Source organism: Saimiri boliviensis, chromosome 2, assembly GCF_048565385.1.
Source record: "Saimiri boliviensis isolate mSaiBol1 chromosome 2, mSaiBol1.pri, whole genome shotgun sequence".
Classification (NCBI taxonomy): Eukaryota; Metazoa; Chordata; class Mammalia; order Primates; family Cebidae; genus Saimiri; species Saimiri boliviensis.
In genome coordinates, this window is record NC_133450.1 from 175,125,289 (window position 1) to 175,149,327 (window position 24,039).

General features: G+C 39.5%; 1 long non-coding RNA gene across 3 annotated transcripts in view; it reads left to right on the forward strand.

Moving 5' to 3' along the window:
- The window catches only part of LOC104651417 (uncharacterized), a 207,517-nt gene that overhangs the window by 43,343 nt on the left and 140,135 nt on the right, over positions 1 to 24,039 (forward strand). Inside the window, exon 5 of one of the 3 annotated variants that reach the window (XR_744888.3) lies at positions 8,647 to 12,020. The exons of the other annotated variants lie outside the window; for them this stretch is intronic. This is a non-coding gene — a long non-coding RNA (uncharacterized LOC104651417). Of the gene's footprint in view, positions 1 to 8,646; positions 12,021 to 24,039 lie in introns of those variants that run through there. 3 annotated transcript variants of the gene reach the window in all.

Consider the following 24,039-nt stretch of genomic DNA (forward strand, 5'->3'; position numbering starts at 1 on the left):
CAAACATTCACTTTTTACCTGTTAGTATCAATCTTAATTCTAAAATTTTATTATTTAAATATTTTCCAATGGTGTTTCTAAATAATATCTAATGACTAAGTTAGTACACCATGTGGTTCTTCTAGGGTTCAAGCATTATTGTTAGGTGTGCTGGAATCTTTTCCCAAGTCAGTACTACTTTCTAGACCAAAACTAGGGAGACCTATTCGGAATGTATCTAACTCCAAAGAAAAAAACCATCAGAGGTAACAGGTGGGGGACATGTGAAACAACTTTTTAGATATGAATCCTAGTTGAATAAAAGTTGCCAAACAGCTCATTCCCACTATCTGAAGAAGAGTTTTAGTCTAAATGGAATGGCTGGAGAGTACAGGAAAAGTTCTTTCCCGCTCTGTCTAACCACAAGCCTCTGTGACATTTATCAAAGAAATACAGCCCTTTAAAGCTGAGTATAAGTCCCAAAGGTAATTTCCTTGTGAAGCTTCTTTTGTCCTCTGCTGTTAGAGCCCTTTCTGCACGCTGCTGCCTCTGTGTCACCCTCCAGGACATCTGCTCTTACACAAGGGGCCGCATAGGGACTGGCTCACGCACCAGCCAGGGCACATGGGCCAACTTTTAACAGCAAAGGAAAATGCTCAATCCTACAGTAGGGACAGAAGAGAAAAATAACATTCTTCAGAGAGCTATGATAGCTCTGAGTAAGATCAAGGACCCTAAAGTAAGACAGACCTGAGTCTGAATCTCAGTTCCAACACTAAATTTATTTATACACTTAAGGCATCACATATAGTATTGTTAGATAATAGATACTTTACAAGCTTGTAACTAAGAGGAGGCAAAATAATGTCTGTGAAGTGTTTCATAGATTGGCCAGCATATAGTAAACATTTAATCATTAGTAGCCATTATTATTTTTTCTTAAAATATTTTTTTCTGGCTTCTTAGCAATCCTAAAATTCAGTTTTGTGTAGACTCCATGGCTAGGACTTGCAGAAGAAAAAATTGTCTGAACAATTTAGACATTGCCTTTTTGTCCTCAAACCAAGGGATGAATTTTTATTCTAAAATATCCAGATTGTCCATATCACTTAATCAGTTAATTACTAAGTCTGTATTTCTCTCTTATGCAATTGGAAAACATTAAGAAGTTGAATGTATGTACTGTACACATACATGCATACACGTAGACTTAAGTACATTAATGTGTATATACCTTCTATAGCACTTAGCTCATCTGTTCTTTCTTATGATGTTTTCTATAATCATTTGAGGTAGGTTTTATATTATCCTATTTCATAATTAAAGGAAAAGAGAACACAGAAAAGCAGCCTGACTTGGCCAGAGGCCTTGCAAGTGTTAGGTAAAGAGTCAGGGAGTCCTGACCTCTTTTCAGTTTTTCTTCCTCTGTACTGCTGCGAGGACTGTGGAAGTGAAATACTTCTTTGGCTGCCAAAGAAGCCCCAGTTGAAAGGTAACCAAAGAAAGGAGTATTTGGGAGCAGCATGGCTGAAATCCAGTTAAAAGTTAAAATCCTGTTGGGCAATTTCTCCTTAATTGACAGCAGGAATTGCTGTCACTGCCCTGTGTAGCTACTTTCAAACGGTAGGGATGTTAGCAAGAGCTCCCGGTGAATGCTTCCTAGGGGAGCAGTGATTGCTTTGGCTAGCTTCTGTTGTAGCAGTTTTCTGGCGGTGAAAAGTACGACAATTGGAGGTGGTAATCATTTTCTAATAACCACCTCAGGCTTTTGGCACCTAATTATCTGGCACTGTCTAGGGAAGCTCCTTATGCTACGTCATGCTTCTTGTCAAGTCAATCTGCTTATCTAATTTTGCTGGGAAATCTGATATCACCCTTCAAATAGTTCACCTCAGTGGGATCCAGTGTGTGTCCTGCAAAGTGCTCAAGGAAGAGTCTGATCGGCTCTGACAAGCAAACAGCAGAAAGAAATTTTGGTAAAACGGCCACTGTTTTTGCAGCTTTTTCATTGTGGTTCCATGGTGTTTGAATTCAGAATGTTGAGTTAATGACACAAGGAAACACTTGGATGTTCATATTGTCTACTTGGTTTTTTTTGAAACCTCCCAAGGACTGGCTTCATCCTGTTTGAGAGTCCATTCAACTGTAATTTCCACTCCACTTCCTGTGCAGGCCTGCCTGTGGTTTGTGGGCTGTACATTTCATCTTGCTCCTTTAAGGGGCCCCCTGAACTGAAAATGAAAGAGACTTTTTGTTGCTTCTGCTACCTGCTTATCGTCCATCCCAATCTCAGGTTTTTTTTTTTTTTCTCTCTCTCTCTCTCTTTTTTTTTTTTTTTAATTTTTTTTTTCTTTTGAGAGGGAGTTTTGCTCTTATTACCCAGGCTGGAGTGCAATGGCACGATCTCGGCTCACCGCAACCTCCGCCTCCTGGGTTCAGGCAATTCTCCTGCCTCAGCCTCCTGAGTAGCTGGGATTACAGGCACGCGCCACCATGCCCAGCTAATTTTTTGTATTTTTAGTAGAGACGGGGTTTCACTATGTTGACCAGGATGGTCTCGATCCCTTGACCTCGTGATCCACCCTCCTTGGCCTCCCAGAGTCTGGGATTACAGGCTTGAGCCACCGCGCCTGGCCTCTTTGTCTCTTTTTTAAACCTGAGTAGTACTTTTCCAACTTGTGCGTAGCTTTTTCTTTCAGTTCTCTGCTCTTCACAGTAATTAAACAAGAGTTAGTCTCCTTTTCTAAACCTTGTTTTTGTAATACCTTTATTCCTAAACAGTTATGCTTATAAGATTAACATAAATATGTTAAACTTGGTATTGATTTGATGATTTCGTAAACCCCAGACTCGTTGAAAGTTTGCAGGTTTTTGTAAAAGGACTTGCCTAAAATCTTTGCTTATCTACCTGAATTTGCTTCCAAAGGCAGTTATATAAAATATTTCTTAAGATAATTCTCTAAATTTGCAACTTGGCAGCATCTCACTGGGACTCTGGAAGGTTGATAAATCATGGAGAGTAGGTCTTCATGTAGGGAAGTATGAAAGCTCTGTGTGATAAAAACTACTTAAGAAGGCCAGGCGCGGTGGCTCAAGCCTGTAATCCCAGCACTTTGGGAGGCCGAGGCAGGTGGATTATGAGGTCAAGAGATCGAGACCATCCTGGTCAACATAGTGAAACCCCGTCTCTACTAAAAATACAAAAAATCAGCTGGGCATGGTGGCGCGTGCCTGTAATCCCAGCTACTCAGGAGGCTGAGGCAGGAGAATTGCCTGAACCCAGGAGGCGGAGGTTGTGGTGAGCCGAGATCGCACCATTGCACTCCAGCCTGGGTAACAAGAGCAAAACTCCATCTCAAAAAAACAAAAACAAACAAACAAACAAACAAAAAAACTACTTAAGAAGGCCCTAAATTTCACAAGAAGTTGGAGATTTTTGTGGAGACTCATAAAATGCATCCTTTATATTAGTGAAGTTTTTGCTTCTAGGTATATTATACTCACATCGAACATTACAGAGATTTTGTTTCGGCCTGCATATACCATGTATATTTGTTATGTGGATAGATAACTTAGACATGTACATTTAAAGGAGTTTGCATCAGCTGCTGCTGGGAAGTTCTTGTGTTAGTTAAGATCCTGTGAAACAGCCCTTGACATTTCACTAGCTGCACAGTTTGCAATAAAATCTACTTTAGCCTGAGGTTAAGTGAAGACTGTGGTCCTCACAGCATGGTGGAGGATCCTGGTGGCCAGATAAAAGGAAATTCCTTATTCTCATTTCTGACTTCTTCACAAACTTATATTAAGACCTTAATTGAAAAACTTACTGCCTCTTTCACCAAAATATTGCAAATTTTAATAGTTTCCCCTAACCAAGAAACACAATTACAAACATTTTATTACTTTTTTCAGTGCCCTTGAAATTTTCAGGCTGGATGGGGGACTTCGATGTCAGACTCACCAAGTGTTTTATATACAGAGCCCTGCATGGTCCGTAGAGCGTAGTAGGCACTCAGTGAAAGAAATGAATGAATGAATGGAAAGTTAGAATTACATTTTAGTGACTTAACTGTATATTTTCTGAGTATTGTAGTGTTTAGAAAGGGTCAATGATAACATGTTTCTACATGGAGATGCATGACAAATACATTTAACACTTGTCAAGAAGTAGGAATTTAGCTTCTGTCATTCAATCTAGGTTTTCAGTTACAGAAGCATTGAGAATTCCCTGTGGCTGGATAAGGGCAAATCTTTAAGGCAAGTTGAAGACCCAGGCTGCCCATGTGGACATCAATACTCCCACAGAGCACTCGCCATGAAGAAAAGTGTGGGCTTGCTGTCTTTTCATCAAAACTCCTAGAATTTGGCTGACTGCCTGGTTTATCCCAGGACATTAGTCAGCCCACAAATCCCACATTTGTTTATTCAGTCCAGAGCAAGTGAATGCTGCCATTCTCTCATCTCCTTTGTTGGCAACACTTTGTTAACCTGAATTGAGTTCTGCAACACAAAATGAAATGACTAATCTTTTGAGGGGTTCCCCCTCCCAGGTTCTTGTATGAGCAATTAAATCTATATACCGCAAAGCCCCATGCTGTCATTTTTTCTCACGCTGCCCCTTTATTCTGATGATTTCACATTGTAGTTAATGAAACTAATACCTTCTAGAGTGTGGTTCAGTTGGCGCCACCATTAAGAAAAGGGGTTTCCAAACTTCTTAGTTTTGTGAGAAAATGTTAGAGGAAGAGGGAGGTTAGACTGATTATTTATACTTATGTAGTCTTCTGTGAATTTGCAGTAATTATCACCTTACATTCTCAAAAGTTTTCTAGCTCTGAGTATGTGAGTCTCAAAGTGCAGGAAGTAGGAATCTTAGCACAAAACAACAAGTTTGGACTATCACACAGTTAATATAGGATAGATCTAGAGTATGGACCTAAACAGAATATGTATTCTTTATCACTACGTTACTTATCTATTTACAAGTGTCTAAAAAGACCTGGACTTTTTAGCAAAAGTTTGAGAATCTAGGTTTCTAAGTTTCTATTGACCATGAAAGAGTGAATAGTTTCAGAAGACAGTTGGGGGCAACATAGTACAAGACAGAAGAGGGGCTGAAGAAAATCATAAAGCTGAACATACATGCTTGCCATAGGCCCCAGCTGTTTTTCAGCATGTTTCACCTAGCAGCTTGGCAAATAATTCTCATTGATCATTAGGTCTGTGGAAATTCTATGTGGTTCATAAAGTTTTGGTCCTGACTATGTGTACCATTGATAACTTGTTTTTCTCTCTCCTTCTTCCCTTTTCCTCCAGCTCATAGCAAGAGCTACCTTCCAGATGATTTCTTTCTATCATTCTCTTTCTTTCCAGTGTAAAAGAATGCAAGTATGTGTCACATAGGATTATAAGAATATCAAATGATAGGACTGAAAATCAAATCAACATCTTTCCTATGTGACAACCTGTGTTCTTTATGCTCTACTGCCTGACTTTTTATTTTTATTTTATTTTATTTGTTGTTGTTGCTGTTTTTTTTCTTAAAACAGAGTCTTACTCTGTCTCAGCTCACTGCAACCTCCGCCTCTCGGGTTCAAGTGATTCTCCTGCCTCAACCTTCCAAGGAGCTGGGATTACCAGTGCCTGCCACCATGCCTGGCTATTTTTTGTATTTTTAGTAGAGACGGGGTTTCACCATGTTGGTCAGGCTGGTTTCGAGCTCCTCACCTCAAGTGATCTGCCCGCCTCAGCCTCCCAAAGTGCTGTGATCATAGGTGTGAGCCACCTTGTGTGGTCTGCCTGACTTTTAAAAATGATTAAACTCATATTTATTATTTATCAGATGCCTCTGCCACTTTGTTTTTAAAATTTATTTATTTTTTATTAAGGTATAGTTAACAAATAAAAATTGTATATATGTATTGCATACAGTGGAATGTTTTGATATATGTATACGTTGTGAAATGGTTAAATCAGACTATCTGTCACCTCATATCCATGTCATAGTTTTGTGGTGAGAACATTTATGATCTACTGTCTTAGCAATTTTTAATATTTTGCTGTCTGACCTCTAACCCAAGGCTTGGATTAGGACAGTCTTTGTAGCTTAGTTTTAGGTTCAGGGATCACAAAAGTTGTTTTATCCTTCGGGCTTTTGCAACTTGCTATTTTCATAATGAAGATCTGGGGAAAAGATTAGTTTAAGTGGTTTTTAAAATAGCCATTAGCTCAGGACATATTCAGCCAAGGCAGATTAAGTAGTTTTGCCAGCATTCTCCTCTAGATTTTTTTTTTCCACAATCTTTTTTTCAGAAAGATAACTTTTAAAAACCTTTGTTTTCTGTGATTAATCTCTTTCCCTACTTTTCTATAGAGGACCAGGAATATGTGTCAATAATTCTTGGGCCTGGTGCAGGTGATCCATGTGCTGGCAGACAGATATCCAAAGTGACAAAAGAGATTGTCCTTTGAAAATACTTTTCCTGGCTTGTGTTCTATATTTTTGTATTTGATTCAGTGAAAATGTTTACTGAGGACCTACTACAAACCAGACACTCTGATACATTAGGAGGGGTTGAGGGACCTGTATTATAGTCCATCTGGGATACAGGAAGGATGAATAAAGAATACAAACAATTATGGTACAAAACAGAATAAAATTCGACATGCAATGGGCTATCCAATAGTATGGAGGAAGAAAGTATATTTTATTAGTAGAGTTAGGAAATGTATCACAAAGTTGATGGTATCTTGATGGGTCTTAAAGGATAGATAGGATTTTGACGGGTGAGGAGGTATTCCAGTGCAGAAGAATAATAGGAGCAAAAGCACAGAGGTGAGAAATTGGAGGGGAACTGTGAAAATCACCACATAGAATAGAGGCTGGGAAATAAAGGATGGCTAGGTTTACATAGTGAGCAGTAAGCGGCATGGACACAGTTGACTGTTGACTCCTTCTTGAACCCCTACTTACTCCAGAGTCACCACCTCTCCTGGCTTTCTCAGTCTTCTTTTCTGGCGCTCTTCCTTGGCCTGAATGCTACATGTTGAATGATGTCAGCTTCAGTTTTTGTATGCTCTCTTCTCTTAAGTTGCCATCATTTCAATATCTTTAAATGTAAGCTACATCTAAGTGCCCTCCAAGCTGCTAACCTTGCCCATGACCCATGTCCTGAACTATAGATTTTATATAAAACTATCTACTCAACATCTTCACTTTTTATGTCTAAATCTCTATGTCTGATTTAGAATTCTGGATTCTTTGCTTTTCCTCTATGCTGGAAATCCTGTTCTTTCCAGTCTTTCCCCATCTTAATTATTGAACTTGCCATCCACCTAGTGGCTTAGTCCTCAAAACTAGGGGTTAATCTAGATTTAGTCATTTTTCTTACTCTTGCCATATAATAACATATTATTTCGAGTTTACCTCTGCCAGACCCCAAATAGGTAACTGCTGTGTTTGTTATGAGATAGTAATATTTGCCTCTGAGTGTATGTGAATTACTTTGATAAAAATAAATATTATATTTAAAATATTAATTTTTTTTTCTTTTTTGAGACGGAGTTTCGCTCTTGTTACCCAGGCTGGAGTGCAATAGCGCGATCTTGGCTCACCGCAACCTCCGCCTCCTGGGTTCAGGCAATTCTCCTGCCTCAACTTCCTGAGTAGCTGGGATTACAGGCATGCGCCACCATGCCCAGCTGATTTTTGTATTTTTAGTAGAGACGGGGTTTCACTCTGTTGACCAGGACGGTCTCGATCTCTTGACCTCATGATCCACCCGCCTCGGCCTCCCAAAGTGCTGGGATTACAGGCTTGAGCTACCACGCCTGGCCTAAAATATTAATTTCACAGAGATTGTCTTTTAATTTTTTTCCAGAAGTTAAACTCATAAGTTCTTGAGTAGAGCCATGTATTCTTCAGGTAAGTTAGAATTTTCTTCTGTCTTTCAAAAGAGCCTTCACATTCTCTTGCCTTACAGACTCAGGTGCTATGGATTAGATAGACAAATGCATGTTCCTGTATATCTATTATACAGTGAACATAACAGTTATGATTGTGATCTTCCAAAGCTTATCGTTTTTAATAAAAATTAATTAAATATTCTGAGCCAATGAATAAAGGTAGATGCCGCATTGCAGCATCTAGTCAAAAGGATATTTCTACTGACCATACTAGGGAAGACGTAAAAATATAGTTGTAGAAAGTGATATAGTGTTGGCCATGTGCGGTGGCTCACACCTGTAATCCTAGCACTTTAGGAGGCCAATGTGGGCAGATTGCTTGAACTCAGGAGTTTGAGACCACCAGCCTGGACAACATGATGTAAACGCCATCTCTACAAAAAAAACCCCACAAAAATCAGCTGGGTGTTGTGGTGGGCACCTGTAGTCTCAGCCACTTGGGAGGCAGAGGTAGAGGATTGCTTAAGCCTGGGAGGTGGAAGTTGCAGGGAGCTGAGATAGTGCCACTGCACTCCAGCCTGAGTGTTAGAGTGAGACCCTGTCTCAAAACAAAAACAAAACTAGTGATATAGTATTGAAAATAGATTGCCTCTCACTTGCTTCATGGTCTATTCTTATGTAATTTTCAAAATAAGTTCATTTTAGAGGGTATTTACAAGTTTCCATTTATTTATTTATTTTACATTCATTTCTTCTCAGTCTCTCCAATGAACACCTTCACTGATATCCAAAGCATGAAGAGAGACACCAGGGAAAAACATGGACCCAACAAAGGACAAATGGAATTATTAGAAACATTTTTCAGAAGAACACAACTCTGTGGCCATTTGAATCTTTGCTTCTTTCTAGGTTTGACAGTGAGGCTATCATATAAGCCCAAATGTAAACTGAAAGAGGTTGAATCAGTCAGGATAAACCCTATTGTGCTGTGGTAACAAACAACCTCAAAACCTCATTGGCTTAAAATACACAGAATTATTCTTACTCATGATACATATCCATCAGTGATCTGCAGGGGATCTGCTCACTGAAGTCACTGATGTGAACTCGGACTGATAGAACTGCCACTTTTGGGTCACTATGTGTATTAATCTGTTTTCATGCTGAAACTGGGAACAAATAGAGGTTTAATTAGATTTACAGTTCCACATGGCTGAGGAGGCCTCAGAATCATGATGGAAGGTAAAAGGCACTTCTTACATGGTGGGAGCAAGAGAAAAATGAGGAAGAAGCAAAAGTGGAAACCCCTGAGAAACTCATCAAATCTTGTGAGACTTATTTCATTATCATGAGAATAGCATGGGAAAGACTGGCCCCCATGATTCAGTTACCTCTCCCAGGTCCCTCCCACAATATATGGGAATTCTGGAGATACAATTCAAGTTGAGATTTGGTGGGGATATAGCCAAACCATATCATTTTGCCCCGGCCCCTCCAAATCTTATGTCCTCACATTTAATAACTAACCATGCCTTCTGAATAGTCCTCCAAAGTATTAACTTGTTTTAGCATTAATCCATAAGTTTACAGCCCAAAGTTTCATCTGAGACAAGGCAAGTCCCTTCCGCCTATGAGCCTGTAAAATCAAAAGCAAGCTAGTTATTTTCTAGATATAGTGGGGGGTGCAGGTATTGCATAAATACAGCCATTCCAAAAGGGAGAAATTGGCCAAAACAAGGGGTTACAGGGCCCATGCAAGTCTGAAATCAGTGGGGCAGTCAAACTTTAAAGCTCCAAAATGATCTCCTTTGTTCCAGGTCTCATATCCAGGTTACACTGACGCAAGAGGTGAGTTCCCATGGTTTTGGGCAGCTCCACCCATATAGTTTCACAAGACACAGCCTTCCTTCCTCCCAGCTGCTTTCACAGGCTGGTGTTGAGTGTCTGTGGCTTTTCCAGGTGAACAGCGCAAGCTGTTGGTGGATCTGCCATTCTGGGGTCTGGAGGACGGTGGTCCTCTTCTTACAGCTCCACTAGGCAGTGCCTAGGGACTGGTTGTGGGGGTTTCAACTCCACATTTCTCTTCTGCACTGCCCTAGCAGAGGTTCTCCATGAGGGACCCACCACTGCAGCAAACTTTTGCCTGGGCATCCAGGAATTTTTATACATCTTCTGAAATCTAGCTGGATGTTACCAAACCTCAGGTCTTGACTTCTGAGTACCCACAGTGTCAACACCATGTGGAAGCTGCCAAGGCTTGGGGCTTCCACCCTCTAAAGCCACAGTCAGAGCTGTACGTTGGCTCCTTTCAGCCACAGCTGGAGCGGCTGGGACACAGGGCACTAAGTCCCTAGGCTGTACACAGCACATGGACCCTGGGTCCAGTCCATGAGACCACTTTTTCCTTCTGGGCCTCCAAGCCTGTGATAGGAGGGGCTGCTGTGAAGGTCTCTGACCCGGTTTGGAGACATTTTCCCCATCATCTTGGGGATTAACATTAGGTTCCGTGCTACTTAGGCAAATTTCTGCAACTGGCTTGAATTTCTCCCCAGAAAATGGACTTTTCTTTTCTGTTGCATAGTCAGGTTGCAAATTTTCTGAACTCTGTTTCCCTTTCAAAACTGAATGCCTTTAACGGTACACAAATCACCTCTTAAATGCTTTGCTGCTTAGAAATTTCTTCTGCCAGATACCCTAAATCATCTCCCTCAAGTTCAAAGTTCCACAAATCTCTAGGGCAGGGGCAAAATGCCACCAGTCTCTTTGCTAAAACATAACAAGAGTTACCTTTGCTCTAGTTCCCAACAAGTTCTTCATCTCCATCTGAGACCACCTCAGCCTAGATTTTATTGTCCCTAACACTATTGAATTTTGGGCAAAGCTATTCAACAAATCTCTAGAAAATTCTAAGTTTCTCCACATTTTCCAGTCTTCTTCTGAGCCCTCAGACTGTTCTAATCTCTGCCTGTTACCCAGTTCCAAGGTCGCTCCCACATTTTCATGTATCTTTTCAGCAATGTCCCACTCTACTGGTACTAATTTACTGTATTAATTGGGTTTCACACCTGCTGATAAAGACATACTAGAAACTGGGAACAAAAAGAGGTTAATTGGACTTATAGTTCCACATGGTGGGAGAGGCCTCAGAATCATGGTTGAAGGTGAAAGCCACTTTTGTTTTTGAGACATAGCCTCACTCTGTTGTCAGGCTGGAGTATGGTGGCACTATGTGGGCTCACTGCAACCTCCACCTCTCCGGTTCAAGTGATTCTCCTGCCTCAGCCTCCTGAGTAGCTGTGACTACAGGCACGTACCACCATGCCCAGGTAATTTTTGTATTTTTAGTAGAGATGGGATTTCACCATGTTGACTAAGGTGGTCTCAATCTCTTGACCTTGTGATCCACCTGTCTTGGCCTCCCAAAGTACTGGGATTACAGGCATGAGCCACCATGCCCAGTTGGTAAAAGGCACATCTTAACATGGAGGTGGCAATAGAACAATGAGGAGGAAGCAAAAGTGGAAACCCCTGATAAGCCCGTCAGATTTCATGAGACTTAATTCACTATCATGAGAAAAGCATGGGAAAGACCGGCCCTCATGATTCAGTTACCTTCCCATGGGTCCCTCCCACAACATGTGGAAATTCTGGGAGATACAATTAAAGTTGAGATTTGGTGGGGACATAGCCATATCATATCACTATACCGTAAGTTTTTGTTGCTTTTTTTTAAACTTGAGGATCTTGTACTGGTAATTAATGTCTGGTCTAGAAGTGAAGCACATTTCTTTTTCTTGCAACTGGTTGGCCAGAACCAGCTAGATGGCCCCACCAAGCCAACACTTGGAGGGAAGTAAAATATTTGGCAAACAGCACCCATGGCCGTCACAGCTGGAAGCTCTCAGTCTGGAACTCCTTCCCCAGGCCTCCCATTTCTGGAACTCTGGGAACAACAATCCAGGAATCTGATGACATCTTTTCCTTTACTAGCCAAGAGGGAGAACAATAAGCAAATAAACTCAATATTCTCCCATTTATACTTTTAAATTTGAAAACCAGTTGTGTGTTTATAAGAAAGTGAGGGTTGAGCCGGGCGTGGTGGCTCAAGCCTGTAATCCCAGCACTTTGGGAGGCCGAGGCGGGTGGATCACGAGGTCAAGAGATTGAGACCATCCTGGTCAACATGGTGAAACCCCGTCTCTACTAAAAATACAAAAAATTAGCTGGGCATGGTGGCGTGTGCCTGTAATCCCAGCTACTCAGGAGGCTGAGACAGGAGAATTGCCTGAGCCCAGGAGGCGGAGGTTGCGGTGAGCCGAGATTGCACCATTGCACTCCAGCCTGGGTAACAAGAGCGAAACTCTGTCTCAAAAAAACAAAAAACAAACAAACAAAAAAAAAGAAACTGAGGGTTGAGCGTCATGAAGAAAAATATAAAGATCTTTAAAAAGATCTTTAAAAAGCATATAATCAAGCCTATTAGCTACAAATGGATCAAATATGTGTCTGAATAATCACATTCAAGTCTGTTAGATACAAAATTCATCCATTAATAGCAACTAAATAGCATTAGATAGGTAGTAGTCCTGTGTTTAAAATAGTAATCTATATGGAAACAGGAATTAATAATCAGTATTATTATTAATATATTTGAAAATTAGATGTGTTTATCTGTCCTAACCCTTAAAAGTGTGTGGTAATGGTTAAGGTATTTCTCCTCTATATGCCTAAGTTTTCTTCTTTATAAAAAGGGGAGCGGGGATAATAGTACCTGACTTGACTTTAGTTGTGAAGATTAAATTTGTAAGATTAAATTCATTAAATTTGTAATATTATATTTAGCTATATATGCATATATATGTATGTATGTAAAATATTTGGGCTTGTGGCTGACATTAACTACTAAAAAATACTGGCTATGATTATTATCATATTATTATCAGATATGACACATTCATAATTTAAACAAAAGTCCTACAAAGAACTCATAAATTAAAAGAAGAAAATCTCTTCACAAGAGAAGAAATTTTGGAACAATTTTTTAGTCTCTAGACAAATGTTACTGATGTTACGAGTGAAATGAGTCTGTGAGGGGAAGATACAGATGGAACTGGGCCAGTGTTTGCAGAGGATTGTGATGTTTCTGTATTTCTGCTGACTCTTTATCGATTCTAGAGCTAGTTCAACTGAAGCCTCCATAACCTCTGGACTATAAAAATGTACCATGCTAATATTAGTATGATGAATGAAATTCATTCAAAAAGTTAATAGTTTTCAAAAGGATCTTCAGGTATACAATTGAAGATACTACCTTCTTGAAAAGGAAATCTTTACAGCATACCAGTCCCTGGTGATAATACCTCATTTCTGGGCACAGCTTGATGTGGAGGTATGTTTTGTGTTCTATCTGAGGTAAATTTAGTTTGGTGTTGTGTTTCAGGCTAGCTCTGCTGAAAACAATGTTCTCTTCTTTTAGAACCAGGGCTGTGGTCTGTGTCACTTGTGACTTGGCAGCCCTTACTGGGGCTAGATGAGGAAAACATTTCCTTACATGGTTCCAAGCATCCTTCTTTGGGGTTCTGAAGTGGTCTCATCTGCGTTTCTTGGATAGATCATTGGCTCTAAAATATCCCCTAAGTGATGCGATATTCTCTCATCTCATGCATGGGTGTTGGAGGTTGAGTGGAGTTTGGGTTAGTTTCACCACCTTCCAGTTGGGAAACATTGTGTAGTTTTTAAAAGACCTTTCTCAGCTTTAGTTTCCTTATTCGAACAGGGTTAAAAATTGGGCTTGAGAGAAGGTTTCGAGGTAATATTAGTAGATATTATTGATGAATTGGGTTTGGCAGAGGGAGGGGGCAAGGATGACTACCCCGATTTCTGTCTCAAGCAAGTGGGTGGTGATGCCTTTTACTGAGGAGATAAGAAAAGTGACGTTTGTAAGACACACACACATACACACACACACACACACACACACACACACACACACACATATACAGAGAGATTTATATACAAATTTTGGACATCTAGTTTGAAGGCACTTTACTGGGTGTATAGTTGGAAATGTTCAGTTGAAGTTTTAATGGTGCTTAGGAGAGAGGTCTGAACTAATAGTAGAGATTCCAAAGGCCTTTATATCAAGAGGATAACTGAGGCTATAGGAGCAGACGAGGCACACCTCTAAAGATGAAGAGAGAAGAAAGCCTAAAGTGAGCTCTGAGAACTTTGCTATTTAGTATCCTCTCAGAGGGGGTGGAGGATTCTTCACAAAAAGTTTATTTTTGTGACAGCACATTCCCCTGATTTTACTCTTACCTCTTGGACCACCAGTTTTTTTAATGAAGAAGAAAATTATGTTGTCTGCTTAAAGTAAAGAAGGCAGATGTTGATGGAGTTCCTTAATAGAGATATATAGGTTTAAAATACCTAGAAGAGTAGGAGGTAGAATTGATACGTAAAAATATTGAAGAGATTAATTGAAGTCCTAAGATCAAAGACCATATGTTTGTTGTGACAATAATCCAAATTATTGTAAAAATGTATTTAGAAGTATTTGACCTTGTAGGTACCAAGATAGTGTTAATCCTGTGTTAGCAGTTTACCAGGTGTGTGCAATAGAGAGACATGAAGGGATTTGAGGTTGCTGATGAGTGACCAGTTCATATGGCAACGACTTGTAGTCTGTTTTTGGGAAAGGCTAGCGGCCTATGAAGAAATGAAGACCCAGGAGCTGGAGGACTCAAAGAATCTGGAGAGCAGACGTGTGCAAGTGAGAGTTTTGCAAGCACTGGAGGTACAGACAGCTGGAGCAGAGAGTGTATTATTTGCAATTATGATATTGGGTATGGAATTATTTTTGGTGATGGTGAAGCTCAGCGTTTTTAAAAAATTTATTTATTGTTCCCATATGTCATGGAGGCTTTTTATTTTGCCACAAAACCACTGGTGATGTTGCCTGTGGCCACCTTGGAGATGACTCCAGAGGTACACAGGATGTATCCCTGGAAATGGTGGGGAGTAGAAGATGAATAGAAGGAGATTTGTTATTGAGTATTTAAGGTCAAGGAACAGATTGAGGGTATTGGGTAGATTGCCCACTGAGACCCTGGGGTTTTCTATCATGACAGAAGTTGGAGTTGAGGAGAAGAGTTCTATTGTGTCTTGAAGAATGTGATCAGAAGGTATTTCTGATGACACAAACAGAAGTATGCATGCTGGTACAATCAGATAGCCCGAGTACCAGCGTGGAATTGTGGTGGTTCTCAAGTGGCATCAAGGAGCCAATAAATTGTCATTCCTACTCTTAGCTCTATGGCAGATGAAATACACAGCACAGTGTGGGGAGAAAATGTGGAGCTTACTGGGGATGGGGTCTTTTATATAAAGGAAGAAGATTTCAGAAGGCATAGTGGTGTGAAAAGAGGAGAAGCCAAGGAGAAAGGACAATAAAGGGTTAAGAATGAGGGAAGGTTAACCGACTTTCTTTCAGCATATGAGGATTATAGGAATGGAAACCTTAATTGGAATTAATTGACCACAAATATTCCAAAGATGGAGTGAGTCAGTTAGAGACAGAGATGTCTGAGGGTCTGAGGGTCTGAGGTGGGATTTGGCCCAGTCTTGTGTGGGTGGGCTCACTGTGTGGAGCCTGGGGTCTTGAGGATCTGAACTTGAGCTTCCTCCTGTGTGCATGGTGGAGGCATCTGGTCTATTCTTCCTAGGGTGGTCTCATGTTGAGCTGAGTGGCCAAATGCACAATGGTTTTCATTTAACATCTCATTTCTAGCCTAATGACAAACCTAAAAGGTGGGCATGACAATAATGTTAATAAAACAAGTGCATTTCTTCCATCCTTGGACTTGTGAAGATTCAATGCAATTGTTTGTGTGAAAGCACTTTAACAACTCTATTACTATAGATATGCTAGGTTTTATTGTTACCCACACCTTTGATGTATTTCTCTTTGTGCTCTTCACTGTATCTGTAACACATTCCCTAAGGTAATTAGGGCTGCCCTTTAGCAAAGCCAAGATTATTTATAGTGGAAAACTGGCACCTGGGCTGATTCTTTCTAGTGATTATGTAGTTTTGATGTGGACTGGCATCCTTCCCTGGAGTTTGAGTACCTCCCTCAGCAGCTTCTCCCTTCCAGAAGTTCCATCTCTGTGCTTTTCTATTACAAAGCCCAGGCTCCCATCTAGGCCACCCACCAGGTTCCTCCTTTCAGTCTTATGGACATCTTTAGCTCCTGACACATTTGTGAAATGGAGTGGACTGTCATGCCCTAAGCAAAGATTGCCAGCCTGGTCTAGTTTTCCAGGTCACCCTTGATGATTTGACAAGAAAATAACCACTAGGCTTTGAAAATTGCAGTTTTACATTGTCCAGAGTCTTCCAGACTTTCACAGAGAGGCAGATACGATTCTAACCAAGATATGTTAATACCCCCTACTTCCTTTGAAGTGTAACTGAGATGTACTTGAGATGTTACATTTTCTTGGATGGGGAAAGGAAGCTTCTGTGATTGAACAAACTTTTTGTTAATGTAGCTCCCAAGCAAGTTCAGTAGCTTTGTTCTATCAGCACTTTTCTACTGACAGTGATTTTTTTTCCTTTCAAGGCCTGGCAGATGGAGACTGCTTTTCTGTAGAAACTATATCCCTTGGTGTAATGGGCTACACTTATCTCAATTATTCAGTGTAGTACAATACTCCTGGTCAGCTGTTAAGAGGCGCACATTATTTTTAGAAAATATGAGTCAGTCTTGGGAGAAACAAGTCTGTGCTAAACGTTTTCTTTACTCACTTGGTTTACAACATACTGTGATGTATTCTTTTTCTATTCAGCATCTTTTTGTACCTTTAGCTTTTTGTTCTGAGCATCAATTCGACCTTTGGCTTCAGGTAGAAACTCTGCCTCAGGAACACTCCCTGGACACAGAAGTTCTTTGAATTATCATTGATTTTGTTTAAGCCTTCATGTTCCCCGGGAAGGCTGATTAACTTTGGTGACTTCTTTCTCTAATAGCTCATATTGAATTATCTCCCTCTCTCTGATTCTATCCATTTGAGTCACCTGCAAGTTCCTTTTACATGTCCAGAGTGAGGAAAGTCTGGGTAATGAAGAGCTAAAATCTGCTAGGTAACCATTAGCTTTTTAAAAATCCCCCCCCCCACCACTTTTTTTTTGAGACAGGATGTCACAGTGTTGCTCAGGCTGGAATGTATTCGCATGATTATAGCTCACTGCAGCCGTGAACTCCCAGGCTCAAACCTAAGCAGCTGAAACTAAAGGTGTACCACCATGCATGGTTAGTTTTTAAATTTGTTTATAGATACAAGATCCCATTATGTTGCCCTGGCTGATCTCAAATTCCTGGCCTCCAGAGATCCACCTGCCTCAACCTTCAAAAGTGCTGGGATTACAGACATGAACCACTGCACTCAGCCAAAAACTCTTCTTCAAATTACCTTTTCTGCCTTAGTAATGCTGCTTTCCTAGCGTCTGAGAATTTCTACAACCCAATGGTAACCCTATGCTAAACTTAAAATATGAATGCTCTTTTTAAAACTGCACAATCTCTAATATTCAGATGGAGGCCATGATTTTTCTTGTGAGAGAACAAATCAGAATGTTGTATATTTTATTCAGAAAACTGTACTTAATCACTGTTATCTTTAGTACTTAGTGCTGCCAAGTCTGTGTGGTCAGAATGAGGATAGGATGTCAAATAAATGAAGCTTCACAGAACAAGAGCAGGGTTGAGTCATGTGAGAAACTTATTTCAGCTTCCTCATGTAATTTAGCACCACAATGTATTATTGTGATTACAGAGTGCTGATTTAAAGAAAAATAAAAACACACATGCACACACGCATGCACACGCACATAACTACATGTCTAGGAAGGATGTGGAGAGTTGAAATATGAAGGCAAAATAAAACATCTCTTTCAAAGTATACAGCTTACAGTGGACAGCACAGTGCTGTCCACGTAGCAGGTGTTTTATAAACGCTTGTTGATTAAAGTCTTTTTTTGAAAGCAATAATATAGAAGCAAAGGGCCCAAAGTGTTTTAATAAATCTTAAGAAGTAGGCCTTTATGTTTCATTTCAACAAAACACAAATTTGAAGGAAGACCATACATTAGTGTTCAGGTGAGGAAAGCAAGGCAATCAATGAAACTGGAAAAGTGTTCCAAATCTGCCTTTTCTCTTAATACTGTCTTTCTCTCATTCCCTTCTCCCTATTTCAGGAATCCAAATATTCTGTTTCATCAATCTTTTGTTTTCTGACTCAAGATAACAACAATAATTTATTAAGCATGAACCATGATTTGTAGGTCTGTGTACCCCTTCAAGCTTCATGGTTCAATGTCTGACACACAAGAGGGGCTTACTCTACACTTAAATCTTATTTTTGCCCGCATTTTTTTCTCTTTTTCAGAGATCTCCCTTTCCCCCTATTGTATAAGCATGAAGAAAGCTTTCTTTTCATTGTCTCCAAGTTTAATCAGACAACTCAACATTCCTACATCTTTGTTCACAACTGTGAACAAGACAGAAAGGGTCTTGGACCTCATGGACTTTACAATCAGTCTGGGAAGGTGAACATGGAACATGTAACATCCAGTGTGATAAGTGTTAGGGAAGGCAAATCTCAGGATGCAAGGGAGATCATAGGAAATGTCACTGGGGAATTGTGAACTGAAGGAAAAATAAGATGTGACTGGAAGAAATTGAAGGATCAGTGGGTCAGTGGGAGAAGAGTGTCCTAGGCAGATGAGACACTATGTACCAAGCCTGGGTTTGAGAAAGAGCTTGGTTTATCGAAGGAATCTAAAAGGTATAGTTTCCATAGCAGAAGTGTAAGAGTGTTACTCGTAAGAGGCCTCTATTGAACTCTTTTCCAGGGGCATAGTGTGTGGTCTTTAAGTGGCTTTGCAATGATGATAAGAACAGCATTGCATTACTAAGTGAGCTCCTTTAGTAAACATGGATACTTGCTCTCTGAATCTATTTGTTTATTTATTTTTCCCAAGTTATGAACAGTGAATCAAGCAAATGAAACATAATCAAGCTTGAATAGTATCTTCCACTAATTTCCTTGGTCTTAAGCAAGATTGACAGTAAGCTGATGGTCAAGCTATTCAATGGACTTTAACAAGTAGTAGCCACATCCAAGCCAGCAGTCCAGGCAATCAGTGTCCCTAGACTACAGCGAATCATGGCAATTACCCCGGGGATCTATGCTTTGGGCACTCTTCCTTGCTGGCAGCTGTAGATGCCACATGAAGCTCATTTATGCACTCATAACCAAAATAAGGGCAATGGTTAGTCCCTTGTCAAGTCCCTTGTCATTGCATGTTAGCTTTCTTTCTCTTTTCTAGGCTTTTTCAGATACCTCTTTTAACTATTACTTTTCCTGTGTGAAAATAATGAGTGGGAAACAGATGGGGCATACAGAGCAATAATTTCATTCCTGGGCCTGTGTCTTGCAGCTCCCTAAGTGAAATTTCACACCCAGCACTCCTCTGGCATAATAACCTCTCGAAAACCCATGGAGAACTAGCAGAAATATTAGTATTAGTTTAAAAATTCCCAAATACATAGAATTTTTTTCTCGGATTAACTACCATAGCTGAGGAATATAGATTAGTGACAAAATTGTGTACTCAACAAACTCTATAAAAAGCATTTCAGTAGTCCCATGAAAGAATTGTATAAGTATTGAAGAACACATTCTTTCTTGTTTGCTTTTCATTTTTATATTTAATAGACATGGTTATACATATTTATGGGATACAGTTTGATGTTTTGATGCATTTTTATGTTGTATAACAATCCATTTAAGATATTTAGTGCAAACATCACTTCATGCATTTATTATTCCTTTGTGATGAGAACATTCAAAAGCCTCTCTTCTAGCTATTTTGTAATATCAATACCTTACTGTTTATCATATGCAATAGAATGCTAGAATTTATTCTTCCTATTTAATTGTAACTTTGTACCTATTAACCAACCTCTTCCCATCTTCCCCTTGCATCTTCCTTCCCTGGTCTTTGGTAACTACTGTTCTATTCTTTTTTTTTTTTGAGACCGAGTCTCACTCTGCTGCCCAGACTGAAGTGCAGTACACAATCTCGGCTCACTGCACCCTCCGCCTCTAGGGTTCATGCAGTTCTCTCTCTTCTTTGGGAAAGTGCATTATCTATTGCTCAGGTGCCGCTGATTTAATCACCACTCATTAATTAATCTCACTCATTTTATGGCAACCAAATGAATACTGTTCTAACAACAGTTAGGAAGCAAGATCAGCTCAACTTCATGAAAATATGATTATAAAACCATTCATTATTGTCAGGTGGTTGGAGTGGAGCTGGGAGAAAGATGCATTATTTTAAATTGTGTTTTAGGTGACAGAATAGGAATCAGTAATGTACGAGTTTGGAGCTGAAGTGTCGGCACATGGTGAAGTGCTAGTTACTGGACCCAGCCGTGGCAGTAGTGTAACAAATGCCTGCCTCTGGTGCACAGAGAGATGCTAAGATTCCTCAAAACAGTTCAGATATTTTATAAACTAAGATAGACATTACTAGAAGCTCATATAATTAATCAATGCAAATGTAAGTGACCTAAGAGGCGTTTTGTTCGGCATAGTTGTTGATTTTGCCTGACCCAAAGGATTTAAATTTGGGAAGATGTAGGCCTAGAGTAGCTAGCAGTTATCTTGTGACACATGGGCCCTGAAAGCAAGGTAGAGGGACACAGCAGTCAGATGAGGGAAGATTAGCTTCTCGTGATGTAATTCAAACCACTGGATTAAGCCACATCTGAAACGTCTATTTCTATACTCTTCAGTTATAAGAAATAAGTCAGTTTGAATTATTTGCTTGAGTCAGTTTTTTAAAAAATCAATTGCAACTTAGTAAAGACATCTGGCCTCTTCATTTCACAACTTAGGATATGAATACCTAGTATGATAAAGTGACTTGCCACCAAATGGCTGGTTAAAAACTGAGACTAGAACCGAGGTCTGTTGATTCAGAGGCCAGGCTTAGAAATATCTGGCACTTTTTCTTTTTTTCTTAACATGGGCCATGCATGAAGACTAAGAAATATCTAGCATTTTTAAGGCATCTACATGTGAGGGCCTAAATATACAAGTACCTAAAAATCTATTTTGTAGTAACCACATATTTGAGAGTACAATTGAGTTTAAAGATGACATTTCTAAGTGACAGTGTTGTCAAAACAGCATTGAATCAATAATCTGGCATTCTGTGTTCATAGCTCACTTTTGTCACTATCTTTGTGACCTTGGGCATATCTTTCTGGGACTCTGTTCATTGGTTAGAGTATCTTTAAATCTTCTTCAACTTCTATGATTCTAAATAGAAGTACACCCAATTTTCAAATATCCATTGTGGATTTTACATATTGTTATGTATCCTAAGGAAATCTTCCTTTTGAATTATTTTTATGTTAATGAGTTCAACTTCACAAATATTTACTGAACACCTATGATAAGCTAGGTGATATAAAAGTGAATAATTATTTCTAGTCAGTATTACTGCTTACTTACTTTTTTTTTATTACACAATGCAGTTTGATATTGTTTGTAGTTCCAAAGCATTAAACAATGCCTTTTAATCTAGGACATGTGAGATCTTCAAACAAGAGCAGAATTAGAAAGAGCATTAGACTGTCAATTTGCATCAGTCTGATGTTCAGACTGTTCAGCAGTCAGAGGGAGGGACAGAAGAAAGTCCTGAGGAGTGCAGGTAGATTAAGAACTAAATATGCCTACAAAAACACGTTCATGCCCAAACATTGGTTTGGATCATAGGTCTTGAGAAGATCTGTACCATCACGGTGGGTCACTTGGACTTATTTTAGAGTACTTGCCTCTGAGGGTAATAAAAATTTGCTAACAATTTTATGTAAATGACATTATTATAAGCACTTAACTGCTTGATAGTTTCTTTTAGATAATCTTTTTATAATGAAGCAAATTAATTTGATTCACCAAAGTCAGTTTCTAGTTTATATAAAGAAAAGATCTGGCCTATTTCTTAGCCTGTCTACATTTGAGTAGTTCCATTGCTGGAAAATGACACTGGAGCTCTTCAATCTCACTTGAAGAATCCAGGGGAGGGGCAGAGACACTAGTTATGCGGTTTACTAGAGCCAGGTTCTATTTAATCTCTAATTTTTTGGCTGTGTGAGCCTGCACACATAACTTAAGCTATCTAAACCTTAGTTAGTTTTGATATCAATCAGTGTAACAGTGATATCTCCTTCCAAGTGTTGCACAACATGGTGGTTATTTATAGCATAGCCAGAATAAATGTTATTTAGATAATATAGTCTCAGTCAGGCTTTCTTTGGACCATGTTTTAGTGACATATTAGATTCCAAAGAAGCAAAATGCCAGGAGCATATGACAGCCTAACTTGTAAGTTGATGTACAGTGTGAAAATGAGCCACCGATTTGGAATTTCAGTTGACTAGAAGAATAATTGGTAGAATTTGACCCTGGTTGACTACTATCTTAACTTTGTGTCTTTGGGGGAAATGGTTAAGCTTTCCAGACTTCTATTTCTTCATGGTTAAATCGGGAATAATATTTCTTTCTTGTTTTGTAGCAAATGAAAGGAGATAAACGTGAAAGCATTTATAAGAGTAGAAAACATGAGTGTGAAAGTTCATGCTATTATGGCACAGTTGACATTGAAAGTTAATATTACAGACCATTCATTTTTTGCACAGTAAAAATTGTTTTGTATCCATATTGGTCCCTGTCACATATGAAAATATTATTTTCTCTTATTAATTTCTGTGAGACTAATACTGCCTTCATACTTTGATAAAGGGACCCAGGAAGCCAGTATTTGTCTAACGTTTCAGGCTAAAGAGTAAAAAGGAATGAGTATACTCTTGAAAATAGATGGCTATTGTCAATATTTTTTCTATCAAGAAAATAATTCCTTCTCTATAAAGAACTGTTACTGTTTAGAGCAATATTTTCACGATTCAAAAAGATTATCTTAGTATGTGTCTAACCGTAACTGACCTCTGCAAAATATTTCTAAAAGCACTGTCCATCCAGGCTGGAAAGTATGCAAAATTAGCAAAAAATCCCCTAGCATTTTCACACCAAGCAATGTGTATTTAATATGCACCACCTCAAAGAAGAACATTACCACCCTAGCACTAACAGTGAGGTGAGACAGAGAGATTTCTAAGAATATATGGGTGTAATTTTCTGTTAACTGAGAGTGATTAACAGTTCGTGGAAATCTGCCTCCAAAATAACCTGTTTTGCAGCACCCTTAGTTTTATTTGGTATGAAGAAACTGCCTGCCGTTGACCCATTTAGCTACCAAGAACTCTATTTACTACCCTGACTGCCGAAATCCCTATGGATATATTAGTCAAAATCTGTTTATTTTAGTTGAGATTTATTTTTAAAACAAGTGTTCCTTTGACTCTTTTATTTCTATTTGAGAGTTAGTTGAAAAAAGATCATGTAAATAAAAATACAATGCAGTTTTGATCTAAAATGACTACACGGACCCAGAGGATTTTTTTTTTTTTTTTTTTTGAGACAGGATCTTGCTATATTGCCCAAGCTGGAGGGCAGTGGTGTGATCACAGCTGACTGCAACCTCTGCCTCCTGGACTCAGGTGATCCTTCCACCTCAGCCTCCCGAGTAGCTGGGACTACAGGTGCTTGTCACCACCTTTTGTTTCCCTGTTGAAAATCTTTATCCAAGCCAACAATCATGGTACACTACTCATGTAGATGCCACTGCTAAGAGCTGAAAGCTGAGAGTAGAGTGGGCTGGGGAATGAATTTCTTGGGACTGTTTTTCTTTTCTTGCACTTTACTATGTTCCTGTTCTTCCCCACCTACTACCTCTCCTGGGCACTGATTCCAGGCAAGTGAGATGCCTGTCTGTGGACTATGGTTAAGTGAAAGCCTCTGTCCTGGAAAGTTCTATATGGTTTCTCTTAAGCCAGGCAGACCACCTTGCCATGAAGGTTTTCATAGGCTCTGGTCCACACTTTAGACTTCCATGTGGTCTGCCACTGACACTCCAGGCCATTGCTTCTCCAAGTAATGAATGAGTATACCATTGGTG